The sequence below is a fragment of the Liolophura sinensis genome, chromosome 4, assembly GCF_032854445.1.
Source record: "Liolophura sinensis isolate JHLJ2023 chromosome 4, CUHK_Ljap_v2, whole genome shotgun sequence".
Classification (NCBI taxonomy): Eukaryota; Metazoa; Mollusca; class Polyplacophora; order Chitonida; family Chitonidae; genus Liolophura; species Liolophura sinensis.
In genome coordinates, this window is record NC_088298.1 from 24,766,569 (window position 1) to 24,777,613 (window position 11,045).

Sequence of the window (11,045 nt, forward strand, 5' to 3'; positions counted from 1 at the left end):
TGAAGTTAACAACTACTACGGAGATTTTTTCTGAACAAACACTGTATTCTCTTGAATAGGCGTGCGTTCTGTAAAAACATAAAGAAATAAAAGGGCATTAATGATCGTATCATCCATGATCAAACTGATGAAATAAACACTATGTCAGTGTACTACACAATCTTAATACAAACACATTAAAACAAACAACATCGGTAACATTCGGTAAGTGAAGATACAAACATGTACCGTTTTCTCTTGTATAAAGTATAAACGAATACAATATATATGACTACTTATGCCATTCCAACTTTGTATACATGCTAACCCGGGTCTACAGATTTCTCATAAATTCAGTGCAGCATATTTTTTCACAGCAAAATACATGAAATCATTTATTAACAAACATCGAATAGATCAATTCATTCATATTCATGAGCGCAGAGTGACGTCATGATCTACAATGGAGGGTACATTTATAGGGTACGCTTCAGTAGATGCTTTGTTTACATTTATATCAGATAAATGCCTTACATGAGTACAGTCTGTGACTGCGTCCTGTGTTATTGTGTGACCTGATTTGCAAGTGCCCGTCTGGTTACGTCGCGCCGGAAAATGATCAAGCAACACTAAATGCACTTGCGTCACTTAGCAAAGAAAATGTATGTCACTTCACCTGAAGAGTGGATCTCCGTACTCTCAAAACAGATTTTATGCAGCGAAACTGGCTCTTCGTCACCGCGTTCGTAGCTATCGCTTCGCTATCGTCTGGCTGCTGTGACGTCAGGTCGCGTGCAGTAACTGGGTGAGTGTGGGGACAGTTTAGTGCTTGGGTGGTGTCAGGGAGCGACCGGTGCTTGCATCTCACGTACTTCCTTAACAATAGGCGATGTCTCTCAAATAACCACTCGGAATGACATATTTTAACCGACAACTGTTACACGGAAATTCACTAGTTTGGGGAAAACATAGTGGCTAAATGATAACATGCTTTTCTGCTTTGCTTGTACTTCCCTTGATTTGAATCGGTACTATATACCACGAAAACCTGACACGTCGCACGTGACAAAGTCAGCAAGAGTGTCTATCGGGCCTGTCACTACCATTTTATGTAATGTGTTTCAATCTAGATAGTTTCTTTCGACATACAACCAAGAATTAAACACTCATAGAATATTTCAGTTCCTGTTGTTAATCCCCGAGGGAAATCATGTGGACTCTGATTTCATCAGAATGTGCAAACATAGCACTCGCATATCCATAACTGGGTAACTTTTAACTTTGAGGCACTTAGATGGCCTATTTGTGGACAATCTTTCCCACGCAGTACATAGGTTATTACCTTTTGCAGCGTGACTGAAACGGATTCGTCAGGTTAAGTTTATGTGCATTCTAGATCCGATCTGATGCCTGGATATACTAGTTTGGGGAATACATTGCTCTTTACTACATTTTTGGCACTGCTTGTCTCTCCCGTAGGAAACTATCTTGATTTGAATCGATGGAAGTCGCTATCACGTCGCACATGCCATATTCAGGCCTAGTTACCCTACAAACGACGTGTCTAGTTGGCCTGTCACTACCATTTTCTGTCGTGTGCTTCAATTTAGACCTTTTTTTTCTTCGGCAGACAACCGAGAATAAAACACTAATAGAATAATTTAGCTCCTGTGGTCAACCCCGAAGGGAAATCGTGCAGGCGATTGTTTTTCAAAGCCAGCACATCCTGAAGGATTTTCATGTCAAATTACGCTAGCAGGTGGCGCTGATTTATGTGCACACTCGTCGACATCGTCAGTCATGTCTGGTGTCCTAACTTATTCGGCTTGCCTTAAGGTTACACATGCACAACTGGATTTTCCTCCAATCTAAAGAGTGTAGTAGGACTGACTGAGTAATATTACCAAACAGACATTTTAGGTTCTTGAAACGCTATAAATTTCTGCACTAGTAATTGGTACCTAGTTAAAATATATCAGAATTTTATCCTTTTGGACAGCGCTGCAAAGCTTTTGCCCAATGTTACTACCCACCCGCCTGGGAGTTACCCAGTTAGAAAAAAAAAGAGATTGATCTCACTTCCAGAAACCACAGCAAAAAGAAATGGTGATCAGGCTAGGCTGATTTTTTGATATATTCCAGAGAAAAGTACAAGCTGCGTGATAGAGGATATATATTTTTGAGGTTGAAGTTGACAAATTTACTACATAAATAATGAGGAAAATCTACGCACTCGTGTAAACTTAAAAGTCAAGTTGAATCGATTAACTCCACCTGACGTCAAGGGGAGGGAGCCAACCGACCGGAAGCAATAAGCTAAAGAGCTCACTATCAAATAATAGGAGCATGTAGATGAGGGCAAATGTGTGAATATATCTCCAGAACCAGAAATCACTTGGTATTGGCGAACAGAGATTTCCCAATAGTGTCCATTCACCAATTATTGCAGTCAAATGGGAACAAAAGTTTCATTTGCATTAATCATTGTAAATAATATTCAACGGATAGTGGAAGACAACCAATGTCCCACCACCCCTCCTCATGACAGCGTAACTTTTCATACCATTCTCGGCGAAAGCAGTTGTGATGCAATGACGTCATGGAAGGGTTGAACATTTACTGGGACACCCGCTTGACCTATTTGCAACAATACTGCTTACGGTTGCGGGTTTTTCATTGACAGTTCGGAAGGGTCTATTATGAACGTTTGAAACCAGGCACCGATTCCGCAAAAACATTTCTGATTTAATTCAAAGTTTGAAATACAATCTTAAAGTTTATTTTCTGGTAATATAAAGTACCATCTCGACCACTTCATCAGTGTTATCTTAAGTTAAATGTATCCAAATTTCAACTTTCGGTACCAAAGACTGAGAGTTGTGGAAAGATTATAAATTTTGATATAAGTCAGAAATCGCTTTGTAGAATCGGCCCGAGAGAGTTATTTGGAGTATTATTTTAGGTTCGTGCTGTTGTTGTTTTTCAATATGATGCTACGTTTCCGTAAAGCCAGGCCTGTAAAGATGACCAATTCATCAGATCCGAGAATGAACATATAGTGACATAAAGATGTGATACATACAGACTTTACGGGAAATTTACGGGAAGTTTGATAACAGTGCACATGGCCAGCGAGTGTCCCTACTTCGCCAGATTAAATCGGAACAACGGTTTGTAAGTGATTCACCTTTTCTCCACTCGTTGACTCAATCGCTCAGTTCAATCAGTCAGTCCAATGCAATCAATCATTTAAAACAGTTGATATATAGGTTCACACAAAAAATCTAGACTCAGTTGAATAAACAAGATCAAGTAGCCCAGTTTTCCTTCTTCATATAAGCCTTATTTCGCGTGTCTGAATTCCGAGGCCTTGCCAGATTGTGACCTTAAATCAGGAAAATACACTGTCGAGGTGCGACTGTTTTCTTACGAATCTTCCGATTTGCGGCCATAAGTCTGCTTCTATAACTGCTTTTGATGCAGCAGCAGAAGATATACATGTTTGGAGTTAAACTTAAGCAGTGACGACCTAATGCAAATAATGATCATCTAACCACAAAAACAATACAAAACAGCTTTTGATATCCAGTGATTTCGAGCAAATCCCCGTACTGGAGCCAGGACTGTGTTAAGCAGGTAGTCCTATCAGTTTTTCTGTCAGCTTATACCCAGAACCTTTACACGGCATCGATTGATACCTCTTACCGACCTGTCATCGATTCCAGATTTTCAGTAATGTACGGTTGTCTGTACACGTCAGTAATGTACGGTTGTCTGTACACGTCTGTAATGTACGGTGTCTGTACACGTCAGTAATGTACGGTGTCTGTACACGTCAGCAATGTACGGTGGTCTGTACACGCCAGTAATGTACGGTGTCTGTACACGTCAGTAATGTATGGTGTTTGTGCACGTTAGTAATGTACGGTGGTGTGTACGCGTCAGTAATGTATGGTGGACTGTACGCATCACCAATGTAAGGTGGTCTGTGCGCGTCGGTAATGTACGGTGGTCTGTGCGCGTCCGTAATGTACGGTGGTCTGTACACGTCAGCAATGTACGGTGGTCTGTACGCGTCAGCAGTGTACGGTGGTCTGTACGTGTCGGTAATGTACGGTGGTCTGTGCGCGTCAGCAATGTATGGTGGACTGTACGCATCACCAATGTAAGGTGGTCTGTACGCGTCAGTAATGTACGGTGGTCTGTATGTGTTAGTAATGTACGGTGGTCTGTACGCGTCAGCAATGTACAGTGGTCTGTACGTGTCAGTAATGTACGGTGGTCTGACGCGTCAGCAATGTACAGTGGTCTGTACGTGTCAGTAATGTACGGTGGTCTGTACGCGTCAGCGATGTACGGTGGTCTGTACGTGTCGGTAATGTACGATGGCCTGTGCTCGTCCGTAATGTACGGTGGTCTGTACACGTCTTTTTGATTATCAACAACTTATAAACTAGCATACTACACGGTTTGGATTCTGATTTGACTGCTCCTCTTTGTATGAATCCGCCCTTGTTTTGTACTTCATATACTTTCTTAGTTCTTTGGCTGTTTGTGTTAAACGTTGTTTATGGAAGAGGCTTTGCGATCATTTACCTGGACCGTTCGTTTTTACTGACAGCTGGTATGCGAACGTTTGTTTTTACTGACAGCTGGTATACGAAAGTCTGTTTTGACACCGTTGTCACAGGTTGATCATTCCATTGAAGCTTTTCTCTCAAGACAAATGTTCGGCCCTTACCAATTACCCTTGCTTAACGTCGCAGGTTCGAACCCAATTCTCGCTGCGTCAGAATATTTGTCACGTGCCTGACGAATGAAGGTGGATTACCCCGCGCACAAGGCTGTCCTCCACCCGTAAACCTGTTCGCTGTGATATTGATAAGAGATTTCTCCAATATTGCCGATTATTTCTCTAACCGCAGATTTACCGTCCTTAGAGCTGCATTCAGAACAAGTTTAGTACAACTCAGCATTTCGATAAAACCTTACGCTAAGTCTAAAACTTGAGTTTCAATCCTTTAGCCGAAGAAAGAATTTGAAAAATTAAAGGCTTTTATGGCAAAGACTACAGACAAACAGGGCAACGTATATAGTCTATTTCTCTGCAGGGTATTGTTTTAGTTAAAAAATTCTATTAATATAGCTGTTCAAACAGGATTTTTTTTTCTTTTCTATATACTCCACGTCGGTTCACAGTAATTACCTTATTTACAACACAAGTTCCAACAGACGAGGCACGTACGCATTCAAAATTCAACTAGCACTAATCTATGGGAAGACAGGCGACTTCGTCAAACAGTGTTGACTGTTTGAGGAATTCTATAAGATGGTTTAAATCGGCTTTCGTAGAATTTCACTCTACATGGCAAAAACGATTTAAGCGCTCTTCCATTTAATATGAGTGCACTGGTTTTTTCTTTGCAAAATTATACTCAAATTAAAGCACGGGAAATCAATTCTCAAATGAGGCCTCTATCGTTATTATTCTTCAATCTTAAACACATAAGGCTCGATTTAATTTCTTTTGATATCACAAACGTTCTATCTAGGAATACATTTCAGTCACGTGACATTTATTAGGAATAGAACGTGAGGCATGTAAATTGCTCCTCAATGGATTCAGGGGCGTCTATTCAAGTCATTATAAAACTACATGTGCAATTACTCTGTATCATTTTTCCGAAGAAAATTGATGTTCAACGCTTGATATTCGAGAATTCACTCACTTATACAAAAACTGAGTGCCTGGGGTAACAATGCTTATTAAACCTTAATCAAAATTTCAAGGTCAACCTAAGACTTTAAAACGGGAAGTTGTAACTGCCTCGCTTGGCGTTCGGCATGAAGGGGATAGTGCAACGACTGGTTGACCCGTATCAGTATAATGACTCGGGCGGGGCAGATTACTTGCCTTCGGTAAGGCGTCTCAGTGAAGCAGCACTAGAGCGGTGGAAATCCGTCCTGCAACAAGGAGGTATATTACATGCACTCTAAGGATTCCTTCGTCGTCATATTACTGAAAAATTGTTGAGCACGACGTTAAACCCCGAGCACTCACTCAAGGTCAAGTTTCAAGTCGTTATCAGAAAAAAAGGGTACAAAAGAAACTTTCATCTGGCTTGTACCGTAATGTCTACTTATTCTCTAACGCCACACTCAAGACATTTTTATGGGTTGAGGATACCGATGCCCATTATAAACCATCGGCCTGTGGCTCGTAACTGACGAGCTTTCCCACGTGTGACGAACAGATGGACAAAGCAAGTGGTCTTAAACCAACGTTAGCTAGAACGAGGGACCTGGGGTATTTTTTTCAATGCATGTATACTTTTGGACAAGTGTTATCGTTTCTTTTAAAGAGGGTATGGCAATCCTAACGTTCAAACTTCTATTTATTTAATTGCGTTTTATTTTCTGAATTTAAAAGTTTCCTTTAATGAAAAAAGGATAGATTACTTAACACGTTCATTTTTACCTCCGGCGACGAGTAAATGTCCGTATGCTTGAAACAGCTAATTGACACCCAGTACTGTTGACTGAACAACAGGCTGTAACTAGCCCCAGAAATGCGCACTGAGAGACTGCTGAAAAACTTCCAGCGTTGTCATTTTAACCTCGAACCAAACCTGTGCGCTCACTGAAAGAGGTTAATTGAGATCGGGTAATGCACAGTCAATAGATCACGTCTATCATGACGTCACTGTATGGCGCTTGCCAAGACGTGTCGATTCCTCTAGTTCATACGCCCGCAGTGCTTATGCTAACTGGGAAACGACTGAACTCATCACAGATTGCTCGTCCTAAATTAATAGCCGTGTGGAACAAACGGTTCAGGTAAACCACATACTGTACAACCATACAATAATTATAATTTTGTTCCAGGCATCTGGTCGCTTTTACTTTTATTTCGGTAATGCCACCACGGCGTTTTATTTTGCAGAAGGGGCCTCCATGGCTCAGTCGTTTAGCGCGATAGCGCAGCGTAATGACCCAGGAGCCTCTCACCAATGCGGTCGCTGTGAGTTCAAGTCCAGCTCATGCTGGCTTCCTCTCCGGCCGTAAGTGGGAAGGTCTGGCAGCAACCTGCGGATGGTCGTGGGTTTCCCCCATGCTGTGCCCGGTTTCCACCCACCATAATGCTGGCCGCCGTCGTATAAGTGAAATATTCTTGAGTACGGCGTAAAACACCAATCAAATAAATAAATAAATAAATATTTTGCAGAATGACTTTCTACTATTCACATTTAAAGTGGCTATACCGGAGACTTTGCCAAAAAATCTCATCGAAGTTTGGCAATTATTGGCATATTATTTATGTAATGCGAAATCCCGCTTCCCAACGTGAAATTAATTCCAAATGATATGACAGAGTCTATCCGATAACCTGCAAATCTCGCTCTAAAGCGTGATTTCGCCTTACATGATTGACACGCCCAATTATTTAGAATAAACTAAGTAATTACGCTTCACAAAATATTGGCCTCGTCCGTGCACGCCTTATAGTTCATAATGGGTATTAAAGTGTATATATACAATTTATAATCAAGCTGTAAATCGTAGAATTTTCGGAAAAGGCAATAATTGTAGCTTTTCTGGATAAATACAGAATATTTGATTTAATTAGCGAATTTCGATTTAAAAAAAAAAACCCTTCAGTATGGCATCTTTATGTGAGGCAGGACTATAAATATACCGGCATTAGGGCGTCTGCTACCTGTGTAATGGGCCATCTATCGATATTGCGGAAAGTAATATTGAAAGTGACATGAATCGCTGTAGGAATTCAAGCAAGAACCTAAATTATGGAAATATTTGGAGATCAGACTCTAACCCATTGTGATGCCAACTCCATTCAGGAAAATACGTCTTTGAACATATCATTTTGGACGTTTATCATTTTACCGTGTTTGTTCTAAAATGGTTGCATCTGATTGGTTGACTGAATCACAGATCTGTAGCGTCGTACTTCAGATTATTTCATTCATTCGGTCATTTATGTGACTAAAGGAAGTACCCGGAATAAACTTCTGGCATTTGGCAAGTCACTGACGAACATTTGTCCATCCACCCACCCATCAGTCAATCAATCAATCAATCAAAGGATCAAGCAATCTAGGAAATAAACAATCCTCCCAAACAGTACTCATCTGCTCCATGTTAATGTCTAGGCTGCATCGTTTGTAAAGCTGGTCACTGTAAACAATGTTACTGTAGACAACGTCACTGTAGACAACGTCACTGTAGACAACGTCACTGTAAACAACGTCATTGTAAACAATGTCACTGTAGACAACGTTACTGTAAACAACGTCATTGTAAACAACGTCACTGTAGACAACGTCACTGTAAACAACGTCATTGTAAACCACGTCACTGTAGACAATGTCACTGGAGACAACGTTACTGAAGACAACGTCACTGTAAACAACGTCACTGTAGACAACGTCATTGTAAACAACGTCACTGTAGACAACGTCACAACGCATGGTCATGTCCGAGTTTCAGCCCTTCCGGCCATATCTGGCCATAGACCCCATTAATTTTCCATAAGCGACGATGTTAACGTTTGGCGCTGTGGCTCAGCCCCAAACATTCCGTGGCCAATAAACTTTGGTGCATACCTGGCCCAGCCTGTGAGAAAGAAGCCATAAAAGTCTTGACGTAGGTTGACCTTAAAAATCTGGACCTTTCTATGTCCGCAGCTGGGAGGGGTGCCTACCAACACCAAGGGGACGTCACTCGCAGCCTCATCACCACCCGTCTCCTAGTGTCCTCTCGCTCAGAATTTTAAACTTTTATCAGTAATACTTATACCTGCCCAAAGCTTAGACAATTTCATTCATTTTGATACCAAGCATGGACCTGTACACCAAAAACGGCAGGCTGGCGGCAAGAAAATGCTCTACACCCTAAAATACACAGAATTACATTCGAAAAACGGAAGTTGTAATGGGGGCCTGTGTCCATCTAGAATTCCCTAAACCCTTGGTTCCCTTGAGCCAGACATTAATTTACTTTGTTTATTTCCAATTTATTTGACCATTTCGTGACTAACTTAATCTTAAAACCTTATCACAGTATAAGAACAATCGCCCAAGCCCTGAAGCAGGCGACCCCAAACTTTATAATGTCATCGTGCTGTCCAACATAAGCATTGAATCCAGGAGAAGGTGCATGACAAATGAAATTTACGGTGGCCTGTTAGTGCCATTCGAAATTTCTACTCATTTACTATGGTTCAAAGCAATTTCTTGTGAACACCTACAATTAAGAGCAAAGAATTTTAAGTATACGGAAAAGCAAATTCAAACAGAGAATGCCTTTACACAGCGGAGAAAGGGTTTATACCGGGGAGAAAGTGTTTACACCGCGTAGAAAACATTTACACCGCCAAGAACACCGTATAAGTGAAATATTCTTGAGTACGACGTAAAACACCAATCAAAAAAAAAAAAATTATCACTATCGTTATCGTTATCATTCTTGGATCATAGCTGATTAATATGGTCAGACAATACAAAACAAGAGCCCCCACGTCATTGAAACTGCCCCCATTTACTAACATTACCATATTATTATCATTATTTTCAACATTTCACAATAAGTATCAATACCACTATCATTATCAGTGTTATTATCATTACCACTATCATTATCATGAACATTACTAAACCATGCCTGATATATATGACCAGACATGACATGTTCCAACAACCCGGACGTCGCTGAGTGTGCCCGATCTACCGGGAATAAATAACGTACAGATCTGCGGAGAGAGGAAATGTCAAGACGCTTTCAATTCATCTTGATAAAAAATACTCCAAAAGCTTCTCCTGCGGGAAAGTGATTGATCTAGTTTCTCTCACAAGCGTTTCCCTCTGTCGGCATACAGACGTCTATATCATTTCCCCATCCCTTCAATACGTGCAATTTCCCACGCCGCAGGATATTTTATATGCATTACAATCGATAGCTGCTATAATACAAAATTGGTTATGGTGGTATCAATATTCCACTCAGAGGTACACAATTTCTGTGGCATCATGAATATTTATAAATATGTCATGCATATTCATTAACACTGCCGATGCTTATGAATATTCAGAGCATTTTTAAGCATGTCCACACATTGGCGTGCATCATTCATTAGAATGGAAACGCCATTAAACAAACTACCACCAAAGTATGTCCACACTTCCGCAATGAGGAATGTTCCCTTGTATGCTTTGTGAGTCGAGTCGCTCAGGAAGGCGTCAGAATGAAATTCCCATTGAGATTTCACTGGAATAAAACTGACAACGATGACATATACAAAAATACCGGACAAAACATCCATTTTCCTTTGAATCTGTCAAGTATAGCCTAGATTAGGGGTGAGAATTGGTGAGTACATGTACATAGGCGATCTTCGAACCTATACATTCTTGTGTGACAGTTTGCACAGTCTAACGTTCGTTGAAAACCACTTGTCTTCCAGAAATATACTGAACATGTCTGTACGCGTGGGGAAGTTCGGCGGTAGCTTGTCAAAGGTTGGTGTATTTTTCCGGATCCACCGGTTTCATCCATTCTGAACCTGACTGCCATGCAACGTATAAGTGAAATATTACTGAGTACAGCGTTAAAGAACAGTAAGATAAGCAGCTAAATAAATACTAGGCCTCAAGCGGTCAGGATATTAAAGGCAAGAAACACCCAAAAATATATGGCTGGGTGTCCATATTACGAAAACGAGGTTAAAAAACTATTTTCTAGACAACAGAATGTGAAAAACATATTAATCTTCGGGAATCTCAGAAATGTCGAGATACTTTAACCGAAGGCGGTGCTTTTCAGCTTAGGTAGAATAAACGTACTTGACGAGAATTAACCGAGGCTTTCTATTATACTTAATCAGGGCTAGGAATTTTAAATTACATCTTAATGGAGTAAAAAAAAGATACAAAACGTTTATCCAGGGCGTTTCAACTCAATTTACAAAATTGAAATCTGTCTTAAGGCTAGGTCTTCAAGTAGATTATGCCACTTTAATTCCGAAACTTGTTATTAGTCATTTTCTGAGA